Source organism: Pseudophryne corroboree, chromosome 6 (assembly GCF_028390025.1).
Source record: "Pseudophryne corroboree isolate aPseCor3 chromosome 6, aPseCor3.hap2, whole genome shotgun sequence".
In the NCBI taxonomy this organism is placed as follows: Eukaryota; Metazoa; Chordata; class Amphibia; order Anura; family Myobatrachidae; genus Pseudophryne; species Pseudophryne corroboree.
In genome coordinates this window covers 547,644,604-547,657,044 of record NC_086449.1, presented here as the reverse complement: position 1 = coordinate 547,657,044, position 12,441 = coordinate 547,644,604, and the positions used below count along the sequence as shown (strand labels likewise).

At 44.3% G+C, this 12,441-nt stretch overlaps 1 long non-coding RNA gene across 2 annotated transcripts in view; it reads left to right on the top strand.

The window, feature by feature from the left end:
* LOC134932867 (uncharacterized) overlaps window positions 1–12,441 on the top strand; it is a 207,746-nt gene that overhangs the window by 13,269 nt on the left and 182,036 nt on the right. The gene's annotated exons all lie outside the window — the stretch shown is intronic.

The window sequence follows — 12,441 nt, the reverse complement described above, 5'->3', positions numbered from 1 at the left end:
CTCCGTTAGAGGATGGAGAGTTCCTGGTCTCTTGGTAGCTCCTGCAGCAACCGTCTAACGTGACTCCATGGGTTACGCAGCCGGATGATGGTGTCACAGATTATCCGATATTGCGTCCTAGGATGCAGCTTGGATCAGTAATACATGCAGGTTTTGTGAAGCCTCCTGCTGCATTAACTTTTTAGAGCAATCACTGCTGCTTCTATGTAAGCAATAGCTACTGCTTACAAGTGCAATATGTTGCAGGTTTAAGGTTTTCAGTCTTAGCTTTATTTAACAACTTAGATTTAAGTTGTAACAATTACACAGAGAAAGTCCATTACACCTAGCTCCATATTTGTGCAAAATGTGTTTTAAGTAGAGATGAGCGCGGGTTCGGTTCCTCGAGATCCGAACCCTCCCGAACTTCACCCATTATACACGGTTCCGAGGCAGCCTCGGATCTTCTCGCCTTGCTCGGTTAACACGAACGCGCCCGAACGTCATCATCCCGCTGTCGTATTCTCGCGAGATTTGTATTGCATATAAAGAGCCGTGTGTCACCGCCATTTTCACTCATGCATTGGAGATGATAGCGAGAGGACGTGGCTGCGTTTTCTCAGTTTCTGTGTTCAGTGTGCTGCAAATATCTGTGCTCAGTGTGCTGCAAATATCTACGTTCTTTGACTGAAAACGCTCCATATCTGTGCTGCATTGTAGTTGTGCGCAGTATATAGTAGGAGGACAGTGCAGAATTTTGCTGACCACCAGTATATATATATAGCAGTATGGTACAGTAGTCCATTGCTCTACCTCTGTGTCGTCAAGTATACTATCCATATCTGTGCTGCTTTGTAGTTGTGCACAGTATATAGTAGGAGGACAGTGCAGAATTTTGCTGACCACCAGTAAATATATAGCAGTACGATACAGTAGTCTATTGCTCTACCTCTGTGTCGTCAAGTATACTATCCATATCTGTGCTGCATTGTAGTTGTGCTCAGTATATAGTAGGAGGACAGTGCAGAATTTTGCTGACCACCAGTATATATATATATATATATATATATATATAGCAGTACGGTACAGTAGGCCATTGCTATTGATATATTACTGGCATATAATTCCACACATTAAAAAATGGAGAACAAAAATGTGGAGGGTAAAATAGGGAAAGATGAAGATCCACTTCCACCTCGTGCTGAAGCTGCTGCCACTAGTCATGGCCGAGACGATGAAATGCCATCACCGTCGTGTGCCAAGGCCGATGCCCAATGTCATAGTAGAGAGCATGAAAAATCCAAAAAACAAAAGTTCAGTAAAATGACCCAAAAATCAAAATTAAAAGCATCTGATGAGAAGCGTAAACTTGCCAATATGCCATTTACGACACGGAGTGGCAAGGAACGGCTGAGGCCCTGGCCTATGTTCATGGCTAGTGGTTCAGCTTCACATGAGGATGGAAGCACTCATCCTCCCGCTAGAAAAATGAAAAGACTTAAGGTGGCAAAAGCACAGCAAAGAACTGTACGTTCATCTAAATCACAATTCCCCAAGGAGAGTCCAATTGTGTCGGTTGCGATGCCTGACCTTCCCAACACTGGACGGGAAGAGGTGGCACTTTCCACCATTTGCACGCCCCCTGCAAGTGCTGGAAGGAGCACCCGCAGTCCAGTTCCTGATAGTCAAATTGAAGATGTCACTGTTGAAGTACACCAGGATGAGGATTTGGGTGTTGCTGGCGCTGAGGAGGAAATTGACAAGGAGGATTCTGATGGTGAGGTGGTTTGTTTAAGTCAGGCATCCGGGGAGACACCTGTTGTCCGTGGGACGAATATGGCCATTGACATGCCTGGTCAAATTACAAAAAAAAAATCACCTCTTTGGTGTGGAATTATTTCAACAGAAATGCGGACATCTGGTGTCAAGTCGTGTGTTGCCTTTGTCAAGCTGTAATAAGTAGGGGTAAGGACGTTAACCACCTAGGAACATCCTCCCTTATACGTCACCTGGAGCGCATTCATCAGAAGTCATTGACAAGTTCAAAAACTTTGGGTGACAGCGGAAGCAGTACACTGACAACTAAATCCCTTCCTCTTGTAACCAAGCTCCTGCAAACCACACAACCAACTCCCTCAGTATCAATTTCCTCCTTACACAGGAAAGCCAATAGTCCTGCAGGCCATGTCACTGGCAAGTCTGACGAGTCCTCTCCTTCCTGGGATTCCTCCGATGCATCCTTCAGTGTAACGCCTACTGCTGCTGGCGCTGCTGTTGTTGCTGTTGGGAGTTGGATCCCAGAGGGGAAGTCGGAAGACCACTTGTACTACTTCCAGTAAGCAATTGACTGTCCAACAGTCCTTTGCGAGGAAGATGAAATATCACAGCAGTCATCCTGCTGCAAAGCGGATAACTCAGGTCTTGGCAGCTGTGGTGGTGTTAAACGTGTGTCCGGTATCCACCGTTAATTCACAGGGAATTAGAGAATTGATTGAGGTACTGTGTCCCCGGTACCAAATATTATCTAGGTTCCATTTCTCTAGGCAAGCGATACCGAGACTGTACACAGATGTCAGAAAAAGAGTCACCAGTGTCCTAAAAAATGCAGTTGTACCCAATGTCCACTTAACCACGGACATGTGGACAAGTGGAGCAGGGCAGACTCAGGACTATATGACTGTGACAGCCCACTGGGTAGATGTATTGCCTCCCGCAGCAAGAACAGCAGCGGCGGCACCAGTAGCAGCATCTCGCAAATGCCAACTCATTTCTAGGCAGGCTGCTTTGTATCACCACTTTCCATAAGAGGCACACAGCTGACAACCTCTTACGGAAACTGAGGAAGATCATCGCAGAATGGCTTACCCCAATTGGACTCTCCTGGGGATTTGTGACATCGGACAACGCCACCAATATTGTGCGTGCATTACATGTGGGCAAATTCCAGCACGTCCCATGTTTTGCACATACATTGAATTTGGTGGTGCAGAATTTTTTTTAAAAACGACAGGGGCGTGCAAGAGATGCTGTCGGTGGCCCGAAGAATTGCAGGCCACTTTCGGCATTCAGCCACCGCGTGCCGAAGACTGGAGCACCAGCAAACACTCCTGAACCTGCCCCGCCATCATCTGAAGCAAGAGGTGGTAACGAGGTGGAATTCAACCCTCTATATGCTTCAGAGGATGGAGGAGCAGCAAAAGGCCATCCAAGCCTATACATCTGCCTATGATATAGGCAAAGGAGGGGGAATGCACCTGACTCAAGCGCAGTGGAGAATGATTTCAACGTTGTGCAAGGTTCTGCAACCCTTCGAACTTGCCACACGTGAAGTCAGTTCAGACACTGCCAGCCTGAGTCAGGTCATTCCCCTCATCAGGCTTTTGCAGAAGAAGCTGGAGAGATTGTAGGAGGAGCTAAAACGGAGCAATTCCGCTAGGCATGTGGTACTTGTGGATGGATCCCTTAATTCGCTTAACCAGGATTCACTGGTGGTCAATTTGCTGAAATCAGAGCACTACATTTTGGCCACCGTGCTCGATCCTAGGTTTAAAGCCTATGTTGTATCTCTCTTTCCGGCAGACACAAGTCTGCAGAGGTGCAATGACCTGCTGATGAGACACTTGTCAAGTCAAGCGGAACGTGACCCGTCAATAGCTCCTCCTTCACATTCTCCCGCAACTGGGGCTGCGAGGAAAAGGCTAAGAATTCCGAGACCACCCGCTGGCGGTGATGCAGGGCAGTCTGGAGCGAGTGCTGACATCTGGTCCGGACTGAAGGACCTGCCAACGATTACTGACATGTCATCTACTGTCACTGCATATGATTCTGTCACCATTGAAAGAATGGTGGAGGATTATATGAGTGACCGCATCCAAGTAGGCACGTCAGACAGTCCGTACGTATACTGGCAGAAAAAAGAGGCAATTTGGAGACCCTTGCACAAACTGGCTTTATTTTACCTAAGTTGCCTCCCCTCCAGTGTGTACTCACCTTGTCAGCAATCGGCGTACGAGGTTACTTCCAGAAAATGTGGAGAAGATGATGTTAATCAAAATGAATTATAATCAATTCCTCCGTGGAGACATTATCCAGCAATTGCCTCCAGAAAGTACACAGGGACCTGAGATGGTGGATTCCAGTGGGGAGGAATTAATAATCTGTGAGGAGGGGGATGTACACAGACAAAGGGGTGAGGAATCAGACGATGAGGAGGAGGTGGACATCTTGCCTCTGTAGAGCCAGTTTGTGCAAGGAGAGATTGATTGCTTCTTTATTGGTGGGAGCCCAAACCAACCAGTAATTTCAGTCACAGTCATGTGGCAGACCCTGTCGCTGAAATGATGGGTTTGTTAAAGTGTGCATGTCCTGTTTATACAACATAAGGGTGGGTGGGAGGGCCCAAGGGCAATTCAATCTTGCACCTCTTTTTTCTTTCATTTATCTTTGCATCATGTGATGTTTGTGGCCAATTTTTTTAAGTGCCATCCTGTCTGACACTGCAGTGCCACTCCTAGATGGGCCAGGAGTTTGTGCCGGCCACTTGGGTCGCTTAGCTTAGTCATCCAGCGACCTCGGTGCAAATTTAGGGACTGAAAATAATATTGTGAGGTGTTCAGAATAGACTGGAAATTAGTGGAAATTATGGTTATTGAGGTTAATAATACTATGGGATCAAAGTGACCCCCAAATTCTATGATTTAAGCTGTTTTTGAGGGGTTTTTGAAAAAAAAAACACCCGAATCCGACAAAAAATTTTTGAGGGAGGTTTTGCCAAAACGCGTCCGAATCCAAAACACGGCCGCGGAACCGAATCCAAAACCAAAACACAAAACCCGAAAAATGTCCTGTGCACATCTCTAGTTTTAAGTGCAGTCTCTCACATGCTTTATTTTCTTATTCAGGTGTTGTACAAGGGACATTTGCTTTTTTATTTTAATTTTATTTGTCTTACTAGATGAATACCCGTGCTTCGCTACGGAATTTAAAGAATAATGGCAATCTTTGTGAGGCCGCACCTCTGGGATTCCCCCGGATTGATGCTGTCAAAATGCTGGTGCTGAGGAGAATAATCCGCCTCCTTCTCTGCCCCGTCCCGCCTCTGATGCTGTAAATGCTGGGACGTCGGACGACAGGCCAAGTTCCACCCACTGTATGTTACATATGTTAGGTTTGCATGCTGACTCTATGTCAAAGGGCCCTAGGTCTCCTTGCCTAGCTTCGAAACTAAAGTATGCCTCTGCCCTCACCTGTGTGTGCCTCTGCTCCTACCCGTGTGCATCTGCCCTTACACATAGGTGCCCCTGCTCCTACCTTTATGCCTATGTCCCTACCCGTGTGTGCCTCTATCCCTACCTGTTGTGTCTTTGCCCCTACCTGTGTATGCCTCTGCCCCTACCCGTGTGTGCCTATATCCCTAACCGTGTGTGCCTATATCCCTACCCGTGTGTTCCTATGTCCCTACCAGTGTATTTATATGTCCCTACCCATGTGTTCCTATGTCCCTACCAGTGTATTCCTATGTCCCTACCCGTGTGTGTCTCTATCCCTACCTGTTGTGCCTCTGCCCCTACCCGTGTATGCCTCTGCTCATGTGTGCCTCTGCCCCTGCCCATGTGTGCCTCTGCCCCTACCCATTGGTGCCTCTGCCCCTACCCATTGGTGCCTCTGCCCCTACCAATCTGTGCCTCTATCCTTAACTGTGTGTGCCTCTGCCCATACCTGTGTGTGCCTCTGCCCCTACCCGTGGGTGCCTCTGCCCCTACCCGTGGGTGCCTCTGCCCCTACCCATGTGTGTCTCTATCCTTACCCGTGTGTGCCTCTACCCCTACCTGTGGGTGCCTCTGCCCCTACCCTCTGTCCCTACCCATATGTGCATCTGCCCCTACCAGTGTGTGCCTCTGCCCCTACCCATCTGTACCTCTATCCTTACCTGTGGGTGCCTCTGCCCCTACCAGTGTGTGCCTCTGCCCCTGCCAGTGTGTGCCTCTGCCCCTGCCAGTGGGTGCCTCTGCCCCTACCCGTGGGTGCCTCTGCCCCTACCCGTGGGTGCCTCTGCCCCTACCCGTGGGTGCCTCTGCCCCTACCCGTGGGTGCCTCTGCCCCTACCCGTGGGTGCCTCTGCCCCTACCCGTGGGTGCCTCTATCCTTACCTGTGTGTACCTCTGCCCCTTCCCATGGGTGCCTCTGCCCCTACCCATGTGTGCCTCTGTGTAAATTTCTCCAGGCAATTTACACAGAGGCACACATGGGTAGGAGCAGAGGCATTACCCACCCCCACCTCCACCTCCACCCCTAGGGGTGCTAGGGGTGTCTTACCCCCAAGTATTTTGTGCCAGATTGTCATATGTAAGTCATATGTGTACCAAGTTTAGTTTAAATTACTCCATGAATTCCAGAGTTATGCCCAAAATCTATGGATTTTTACATGTCACCCCCTGCACACCCCCAGCTCTAGGGGTGTCTTACCCCCACAGAATTTTTTACCAGATTGTAAGTCATATGTGTACCAAGTTTGTTGTAAATTGCTCCAGGCATTCAAGAGATATGCCCGCAAACTATGGATTTTTACATGTCACCCCCTTCCCACCCCCACCCCTACGGGTGCTAGGGGTGTCTTACCCAGCACAGTATTTGTTGCCAGATTGTAAGTCATATGTGTACCAAGTTTAGTGTAAATTGCTATAGGCATTCCAGAGTTATGCCGGAACATACATACATACACACACACACACACAGACACACACACACACACACACACACACACACACACACACACACACACACGCACACATACATACACACATAGATCCATTTTTATATATATATATAGATTGTTATCTGCTGATCTTGCAATAGACAATTTATTAGCTTGTTTAACCCAATTTTTTATGTCCTAGGACAGTATTTCATCTTCCATGCCACACCTCCAATTTATTTGGGGTTCTTGGAATACCACCACTATATTTTCATGGATTGCTCTAAACTGTATATCAAATTCTTGGCCATAATCATGCAGGTCTTCCAAAAACCTGGAGTAGCTCCTGACCTGGTGCATTACGCTTACGGAGCTTATGGTTGGTTACCTGTCTGTTCTGACAGATTTTTATCATTTTATGTCAACATTTTCCTTGTTGACCTACAAGGTGTCGACCGTTGTTTTAATAACTATCAACATTTTTCTATTTTGACGTATCTCTTGTCAAACTACTGGTTGTTGACTGGGTTTTTATGGTCAAACTCATAGCTGTTTGCATGTTGTTCTGTAAATATTTTCTTTCTTGACATTGGGTGTCTAATTTACATAATGCCGATAATTTAATTGTCGATGATTTGTCTTTGTCTAATGTGCACAATCAACATTGCAGTACAGTATGGGGGTCATAACGAGTTGATCGCTAGCTGAAAATGTTCGCTGCACAGCGATGAAGCAAAAAATCGGAACTTATGTGCATGCGTATGCAGTGCAATGTACTTTCATAACAGCCGATGCTGTTTCACACAAGGTCTAGCAAAGCTTTTCAGTCGCACTGCTGGCCGCAGAGTGATTGACATTAATTGGGCGTTTCTGGGTGCAAACTGACCATTTTCAGGGAGTGTTCGAAAAAATGCAGGCGTGCCAGGAAAAATGCAGGCGTGGCTGGGAGAACGCAGGGCGTGTTTGTGACGTCAAAGCTAGAACTGAACAGTCTGATGTGATCACAAGCTAGGAGTAGGTCTGGAGCTATTCTAAAACTGATCACATTTTTTTTGTAGCCGCTCTGAGATCCTTTCGTTCGCACTTCTGCTAAGCTAAAATATACTCCCAGAGGATGGCGGCTTAGCGTTTGCATGACTGCTAAAAACTGCTAGCGAGCAATCAACTCGGAATGACCACCTATGTTTGGTCAACCTTTTCTTGTGACTTAGTTATGTTTCAACCTTTCTCTTGTGCAAACAGTTTGGATGTCCATATTTTTTGTTCTGTCTCTGTTATGTCGACATTTAGCTGTTGACCATATGTTATCGACCTTATTATTGTTGACCTTCTCACTGTAGACCAGTCAATGGCTGCAAATATAAACAAGAGGTCAGTGAACAGCAGCAGGGCAACAGAGGCTGTTATCCATTGGACGACCTAGGGAAAGGTAGGGTCAGATCAATTTTCCAAGTGACAAGCGTTTGGTACCTGAATCAGTGACATAACTCCCAAAGACAATGGAGGGCATATGCCACTGGGCTCCAGCTGTCAGCAAGACACCAAGAAAGAAAGAAAGACAGAAAGATCGAGGGGGATGTGAACTAGAAAAGATCTCTCTCCACTCATTTCAAAGTGATTGCTACAGTCACTGCTGACTGCTGTCCAAGCTCACAAACCCCCTATGAATACCTCTTCAGCTGAAGAGTCTGGAATTTGTCTGATAACCAATAGAAGTGTGTACAATGAGCTACAGCTCTGCTGCTGTGTCTTATATGAGGAAAAAGAAGTTGGTTTTAAGAAAATGCACTCATTATTATAATGAAACTTTTAAGGGGGGTATTTATGAAATATTGAAGAGAGATAAAATTGTGAGAGATAAAGTATAAACCAATCAGACATTTTTCAAAAACAGCCTGTAAAATGTAAGGCAGAAGCTGACTGGCTGGTACATTGTCTCTCATAATTTTATCTCTCTCCGAGCATTGATTAAACCCCTTCTCAGGGCTCTATTTATTTTCATTTGCAGAATACAGACCGCTGCATTCCACTGTTTAGAATCCCAACTTGGGTTGGGAAGGAAGTTACCCCTCGCCCCCTAAACATCCCTTCCTGCAGCCTAACCCTAACAGTATGCAAAAGTTTGTGCAACTAACTGCCAGATTTATAAATCCAACAGTATACAGAGGTTGTGGACAGGAAATGGACAGTGTGCTTTGGCTCACCAAGTAGAACCATTGCTCCCAAGTCCACAGAATCAAAGGTAAAGGGGTTTATGTATTAAGCCTTGGAGAGCAATAAAGGGAAATAGAGAAATAAAGTGGACAGAGATGAAGTACCAACCAACCAGCTCCTGCCATTTTTCAAACTCATCATGTAACATGGCAGTTAGGAGCTGATTGGCTGGTACTTTATGTCCATCCACTTATTTCTCCCCAAGGCTTAGTACATACACCCAAAAGTCCTGTGCTGTTCATCAGTGCAGTCTCAATCATATATACAACTTTTGCCATTTTAGCAGAACATGAGAAATATAGGTAGGCAAAACTTGCATTAATGAAGTACAAGAATACAGTATTATAAGTGTAGTTCTGTGGGCTCGGTTATTGGAAAACTGAGCCCACCTGAACTTCAAGGTCTTAAGAAAATCTGAGCCCTGGCTTGGGCTTTTCCACCAGGCTAGGATTCCAAAACTAGGCAAAACGTCATTGTTGGCTTTTGTGAGTTTTGGATTCAATAATAGTCCCTGCAGCAGTGATTCAGGCAGGGCCGACTTTTTGTATGGGCTCAATGGGCAGATGCCCAAGGGCCCCAGGAGTATATAGCCCTAGTATGATAGCAAAGGGTCCCCTTTTTCCAGGGGTGCCAGATTTTTGAAACTCAGCCCTGGGGAACCGGAGATATACGACTTCAAAGCAGTGTTCCCCATCCGAGCCTGTTAATTGCTTTTCCCAGACAGATACCTGTCAGTTCTGTCTGAGGTAGAGTTTTTATGATGCCATACTTCAAAAGCTGGGACTCTCCCCTTTCAGTGGACATTGGCAGCTTGTCTTTACTATGCCCAGTAACCAGAGATATCAGTCTTCCAGCAGCTTGTCCACACTCTAGCTCCACACACCTGGTATCTTTTATATTTTTGTCAGTGGATTGTTCTGGCTCCTGAACTCTGATCCTTAAGTCCCCAGTACCTCCTAAAAGTTTTTATGTCATTAAAAGCTAAGAAATCTATTTCCAGGAACTGGAGATATCTGCAGTAAAGCAAGCTGTCTTCCCACCAGAAAATGATGAATGTTAAGCACACTCCACTACCCACCCCGCTCCACCCCCGACAACCCTGGAAGTCATGTGCCAGGCCACTTCATTAAGCCCAAATGCCCCTTCTACATTTTAGTGTTCTCCCTACATTGCTTTGCCCTGGGGCCTACACAGCGGATGCTGGAGAGTTGTGTGCTGCCAATGGTCTGTGCTTGACCTATCTGTCCATCTACAGCAGTGCTGCTCTGACCTATCTGTCCAGTGTCCATCCACTACAGTGCTGCTGAGCTGACCTATCTGTCCACTCCAGTCCCTTCAGGCTCTTTTAGTGTTGTTAACATTTGCCAGGCTAGATTACATTACATGTGGATAAAGGTGTATGCTTTAAGCACCTGATTAGTGCAAATATTGAAATAAAATGACTTTTCAAAAAGTGCGAAAGTGCCGAAGAGGATAAAATATTTTTGGGATAAAACTTAGCTTATTACTCTGTCTTCGGCCATATGACCATCAGTTTATCATCATAAAAAATGAAAAAGAGAAATATATTGTGTGTACTGCTTTAAAACTGCATATTTGTTAAAAAAAAAAACATCTATTTATTTTTCTATAAACCTGCATGTGGTTTGGGAAAGCATTCCCCAAAAAAATATTTTATTTATTAGCACTGCAAGCAAGTTTTACTTTAAAATAGATTTAATTCAATTAAAAACATAAATATATGACAGCAGGCAATAGTAAGTAGCACACGTACAAGAAAAACAATTCAATAAAAGCTTATCTGTCCAGGTGGCATTCCTAGGTACAGCAATTCAGTCCCAACGCGTGTCGTCCTTCATATGGACTTCATCAAGGGGTTAATACTATGGGGCAGAGTGGACCTATTTATATCTCGAGATTAACAACATGAGGGCTCTGTATGGCCCTTAGGAAATGACATCACTTCCTGTACTCATTTCTTCATGAATGAATTACATTTCTATATTTAAATTCTTACTAATACCAGTTTATATACACAATTTAGGATAAAACTCATATAATTACTCCCCTCTGTTCAAAAGGAGAGAAACAGTGGTTTTAAATGTCAGGACTGGCGGTGGAACGCGGATGGAATGCACCCATCACTTCTGCCCGCCGAGTCCGGGCTTCACTTCCGGCTGGGTCCCGACGTCTCCTACAACTCAGACGTCAGGACAGCTAGTGTTGGGCCGCAGAGCGTGATCGGCAGCAAGATCGGCACTTCCACTAGTCAGAGCCCCAAGACTTCCAGTCATAATAGCAGTGTAACGCAAAAAGCATTCCTATATCAATTCAAAGTTGGTTTATTTCCGCCCATGGCAAAATACAGTCATGTGTCTTCAAATACCACATTGCTATGTATATAAGAGAGGTTTAGTTCCACGTACAGTATCCATAATTTAAAATGGCTATAGTATATTAATAAATACATTAATAAATACAGATAAGATCCCTCAAATTCATTCCTAGCATCAAAATATATATCAAGAAATATTGTAAAATCCATATAGTCCACAATGAATCATATGTAAAATAAAATCTAAAAAAAATTAATTTCTTTAAGTGATACAAAAACAGTCCATATAATTCATATTGTAAAAGGTATGGGTCCCCAAATTCTGGCTTCTTTTGATGTGGCACTTTTGTCCTAAAAGGTCATCATATACGATAGTCTATCATTAATGTCCAGGTTCTCATTCATCACCAGGTATCAATTATGAATAAAGCATAGTTTACTGCAAATCATAAAAAAGGGAATCATTAGTATATATATATTCCTCATTAAAAACTTCATAGTCTAAAATTGTACATATATAGTACATATCATTAAACTGTATGAGTAAACTAAGAGATACTGTATAAGAAGAAGGAATGTATTATAGGAATGTGTTATAATAACGGGCCAATCTCGAAGATCTCATTAAAACCAAGCAAAGATAGGGTTTCTAATTCGAAGCTCCAATACATTTATCTTCTTGACAGTTTATTGAGGATATCACCACCCCTTTCTCCTGGCTTCACAATCTCTATTGCCTTAAATCAAAGGTGATCCAGATTGGAATTGTGCACTTAAATGTCTATAAATGGCATGAGTCATAATTTTATTCTTAATGTTTCTGACATGTTCTTGTATACGCAGCTTTAGTACTCTTTTTGTTTTCCCTACGTATTTCAAAGCGCAGGGCATTCCAGCACATATATAACCATCATTGAATTACACTTAATGAAGTCTTTAATATTGTATTCTTTGGTGTTGTCATGGTTAAAAAACTTTGTTCTGATTAGGTGTACATATTTGCATATGTTACAGCTGGTGCATTTATAATTGCCTTGACATTTTTTGATGGTATTCTGTGTTTTGAAGGTTCAGGTCTCAGGAAGCTTGGGGTTAGTATCTCTTTTAAACTTTTTGGTTTTCTGAAGACAATTTTTGGTGTGTTTGGAAGGATTTAGTTTAAAACCGGGTCTAAAAGTAAAAAATTACTATGTTTATTAAAAGATTCCTTAATGGTTCT